This window comes from Vanacampus margaritifer, unplaced genomic scaffold, assembly GCF_051991255.1.
Source record: "Vanacampus margaritifer isolate UIUO_Vmar unplaced genomic scaffold, RoL_Vmar_1.0 HiC_scaffold_59, whole genome shotgun sequence".
NCBI lineage: Eukaryota > Metazoa > Chordata > Actinopteri > Syngnathiformes > Syngnathidae > Vanacampus > Vanacampus margaritifer.
In genome coordinates, this window is record NW_027520769.1 from 47,501 (window position 1) to 52,500 (window position 5,000).

Here is a 5,000-nt window from a genome sequence, read left to right on the forward strand (position 1 = left end):
GCACTATGGGCGGCCTGCCTCAGCACATTTGCCCCCCCCAAATCCTGGTTCTCAAAAATTTTCAAAGTCATTTTTTTTTAATTATTTTCAGAGTGCCACTTCCAGGGGGGTGCTCTGGCGCGCCCAGGCCGAAATAGGAGCACTATGGGCGGCCTGCCTCAGCACATTTGCCCCCCCCAAATCCTGGTTCTCAAAAAATTTCAAAGTCATTTTTTTTTAATTATTTTCAGAGTGCCACTTCCAGGGGGGTGCTCTGGCGCGCCCAGGCCGAAATAGGAGCACTATGGGCGGCCTGCCTCAGCACATTTGCCCCCCCCCCCCCAAATCCTGGTTCTCCAAAAATTTCAAAGTCAACTTTTTTTGAAATATTTTCAGAGTGCCACCTCTGGAGCCTCTGCAGCGGGGGCTCTCGCCTGCCTGGTCACCCGTCATTCATTTCAATGGGGGGGGATATGGACGCCTGGTCACCCGGCATTCATTTCAATGGGGAGATTGGAGCCCTGGGCATCCGGCCTTCATTTCAATGGGGGATTTGGACGTCTGGTCACCCGCCATTCATTTCAATGGGGAGATTGGAGCCCTGGGCACCCGGCCTTCATTTCAATGGGGGATTTGGACGCCTGGTCACCCGCCATTCATTTCAATGGGGGGATTTGGACGCCTGGTCACCCGGCATTCATTTCAATGGGGAGATTGGAGCCCTGGGCATCCGGCCTTCATTTCAATGGGGGATTTGGACGTCTGGTCACCCGCCATTCATTTCAATGGGGAGATTGGAGCCCTGGGCATCCGGCCTTCATTTCAATGGGGGATTTGGACGTCTGGTCACCCGCCATTCATTTCAATGGGGAGATTGGAGCCCTGGGCACCCGGCCTTCATTTCAATGGGGGATTTGGACGCCTGGTCACCCGCCATTCATTTCAATGGGGGGATTTGGACGCCTGGTCACCCGGCCTTCATTTCAATGGGGGATTTGGACGCCTGGTCACCCGCCATTCATTTCAATGGGGAGATTGGAGCCCTGGTCACCCGGCCTTCATTTCAATGGGGGATTTGGACGCCTGGTCATCCGCCATTCATTTCACTGGGGAGATTGGAGCCCTGGGCACCCGGCCTTCATTTCAATGGGGGATTTGGACGCCTGGTCACCCGCCATTCATTTCAATGGGGAGATTGGAGCCCTGGGCACCCGGCCTTCATTTCAATGGGGGATTTGGACGCCTGGTCACCCGCCATTCATTTCACTGGGGAGATTGGAGCCCTGGGCACCCGGCCTTCATTTCAATGGGGGATTTGGACGCCTGGTCACCCGCCATTCATTTCACTGGGGAGATTGGAGCCCTGGGCACCCGGCCTTCATTTCAATGGGGGATTTGGACGCCTGGTCACCCGCCATTCATTTCACTGGGGAGATTGGAGCCCTGGGCACCCGGCCTTCATTTCAATGGGGGATTTGGACGCCTGGTCACCCGCCATTCATTTCAATGGGGAGATTGGAGCCCTGGGCACCCGGCCTTCATTTCAATGGGGGATTTGGACGCCTGGTCACCCGCCATTCATTTCACTGGGGAGATTGGAGCCCTGGGCACCCGGCCTTCATTTCAATGGGGGATTTGGACGCCTGGTCACCCGCCATTCATTTCAATGGGAAGATTGGAGCCCTGGTCAAGCCCTGAAGAGAGACGCTCTCCCCCTGGTCCATGGCGCTCTCCCCCTGGTCCATGGAGTCCCGCAAACGGCCAGCATCAAGCCCCGAAGACAGGCGCTCTCCCACTGGTCCGTGGAGCCCCGAAGACACGCGCCAACAGCCAGCATCAAGCCCCCAAAGAGAGGCGCTCTCCCCCTGGTCCTTGGAGCCCCGCCGACGGCCAGCGACAAGCCCCGAAGTGAGGCGCTCTCCTCCTTGTTCGGCACATGCACGCACACACACCCCTCCGCACGAGCCCCTGTGCGCCCGGCGCGCCCGCAGTTGGAAGAAGGGAAAGAGGGGGAAGAGCTGGAAGTGCTGGAAGTGCTGGAAGTGCTGGAAGTGCTGGAAGTGCTGAAAGTGCTGAAAGTGCTGAAAGTAAAGGGGAAAGCGGACAGCGGCCAGCGGACAGCGGCCAGCGGACAGCGGCCAGCGGACAGCGGCCAGCGGACAGCGGCGACAGGCCAAATGTGCTGAGGGCGGCCGCCTATAGTGCTCCTATTTCGGCTATGGCAGGCGCTCTCCCCCTGGTCCATGGCGCTTTCCCCCCGGTCCATGGAGCCCCGTCAACAGCCAGCAACAAGCCCCAAAGAGAGGCGCTCTCTCCCTGGTCCATGGAGCCCCGCCAACAGGCATCAAGCCCCGAAGAGAGGCACTCTCCCCCTGGTCCATGGCGCTCTCCCCCTGGTACATGGAGCCCCGCCAACAGCCAGCAACAAGCCCCGAAGAGAGGCGCTCTCCCCCTTGTCCATGGCGCTCCAGGATGGGGGGGCCAAATGTGCTGAGGGCGGCCGCCTATAGTGCTCTTATTTCGGCTATGGCAGGTGCTCTCCCCCTGGTCCATGGCGCTCTCCCCCTGGTCCATGGAGCCACGCCAACAGCCAGCAACAAGCCCCAAAGAGAGGCGCTCTCCCCCTGGTCCATGGAGCCCCGCCAACAGGCATCAAGCCCCGAAGAGAGGCGCTCTCCCCCTGGTCCATGGCGCTCCAGGATGGGGGGGCCAAATGTGCTGAGGGCGGCCGCCTATAGTGCTCTTATTTCGGCTATGGCAGGTGCTCTCCCCCTGGTCCATGGCGCTCTCCCCCTGGTCCATGGAGCCACGCCAACAGCCAGCAACAAGCCCCAAAGAGAGGCGCTCTCCCCCTGGTCCATGGAGCCCCGCCAACAGGCATCAAGCCCCGAAGAGAGGCGCTCTCCCCCTGGTCCATGGCGCTCCAGGATGGGGGGGCCAAATGTGCTGAGGGCGGCCGCCTATAGTGCTCTTATTTCGGCTATGGCAGGTGCTCTCCCCCTGGTCCATGGCGCTCTCCCCCTGGTCCATGGAGCCACGCCAACAGCCAGCAACAAGCCCCAAAGAGAGGCGCTCTCCCCCTGGTCCATGGAGCCCCGCCAACAGGCATCAAGCCCCGAAGAGAGGCGCTCTCCTCCTGGTCCATGGCGCTCCAGGATGGGGGGGCCAAATGTGCTGAGGGCGGCCGCCTATAGTGCTCTTATTTCGGCTATGGCAGGTGCTCTCCCCCTGGTCCATGGCGCTCTCCCCCTGGTCCATGGAGCCACGCCAACAGCCAGCAACAAGCCCCAAAGAGAGGCGCTCTCCCCCTGGTCCATGGAGCCCCGCCAACAGGCATCAAGCCCCGAAGAGAGGCGCTCTCCTCCTGGTCCATGGCGCTCCAGGATGGGGGGGCCAAATGTGCTGAGGGCGGCCGCCTATAGTGCTCTTATTTCGGCTATGGCAGGTGCTCTCCCCCTGGTCCATGGCGCTCTCCCCCTGGTCCATGGAGCCACGCCAACAGCCAGCAACAAGCCCCAAAGAGAGGCGCTCTCCCCCTGGTCCATGGAGCCCCGCCAACAGGCATCAAGCCCCGAAGAGAGGCGCTCTCCTCCTGGTCCATGGCGCTCCAGGATGGGGGGGCCAAATGTGCTGAGGGCGGCCGCCCATAGTGCTCTTATTTCGGCTATGGCAGGCGAGAGCCCCCGCTGGAGGTGGCACTCTGAAAATATTTCGAAAAAAGTTGACTTTGAAAAAATTTGAGAACCAGGATTGGGGGGCCAAATGTGCTGAGGGCGGCCGCCTATAGTGCTCTTATTTCGGCTATGGCAGGTGCTCTCCCCCTGGTCCATGGCGCTCTCCCCCTGGTCCATGGAGCCCCGCCAACAGCCAGCAACAAGCCCCAAAGAGAGGCGCTCTCCCCCTGGTCCATGGAGCCCCGCCAATAGCCAGCAACAAGCCCCAAAGAGAGGCGCTCTCCCCCTGGTCCATGGAGCCCCGCCAACAGGCATCAAGCCCCGAAGAGAGGCGCTCTCCCCCTGGTCCATGGCGCTCTCCCCCTGGTCCATGGAGCCCCGCCAACAGCCAGCAACAAGCCCCAAAGAGAGGCGCTCTCCCCCTGGTCCATGGCGCTCCAGGATGGGGGGGCCAAATGTGCTCACTGAGGCCGCCCATGGCGCTCCTATTTCGGCTATGGCAGGCGAGAATCCCCCTGGGAAGTGGCACTCTGAAAATATTTTGAAAAAAGTTGACTTTGAAAATTTTTGAGAACCAGGATTTGGGGGGCCAAATGTGCTGAGGCAGGCCGCCCATGGCGCTCCTATTTCGGCTATGGCAGGCGAGAATCCCCCTGGGAAGTGGCACTCTGAAAATATTTTGAAAAAAGTTGACTTTGAAAATTTTTGAGAACCAGGATTTGGGGGGCCAAATCTGCTGAGGCAGGCCGCCCATAGCGCTCCTATTTCGGCTATGGCAGGCGCTCTCCCCCTGGTCAATTTCAACCCCTGGGCACCCGCCAGTCGATTTTGACCCCTGGGCACCCGCCATCCAATGTCAACCCCTGGGCACCCGCCAGTCGATTTTGACCCCTGGGCACCCGCCATCCAATGTCAACCCCTGGGCACCCGCCAGTCGATTTTGACCCCTGGGCACCCGCCATCCAATGTCAACCCCTGGGCACCCGCCAGTCGATTTCGACCCCTGGGCACCCGCCATCCAATGTCAACCCCTGGGCACCCGCCAGTCGATTTCGACCCCTGGGCACCCGCCATCCAATGTCAACCCCTGGGCACCCGCCATCCAATGTCAACCCCTGGGCACCCGCCAGTCGATTTCGACCCCTGGGCACCCGCCATCCAATGTCAACCCCTGGGCACCCGCCATCCAATGTCAACCCCTGGGCACCCGCCAGTCGATTTCGACCCCTGGGCACCCGCCATCCAATGTCAACCCCTGGGCACCCGCCAGTCGATTTCGACCCCTGGGCACCCGCCATCCAATGTCAACCCCTGGGCACCCGCCAGTCGATTTCGACCCCTGGGCAC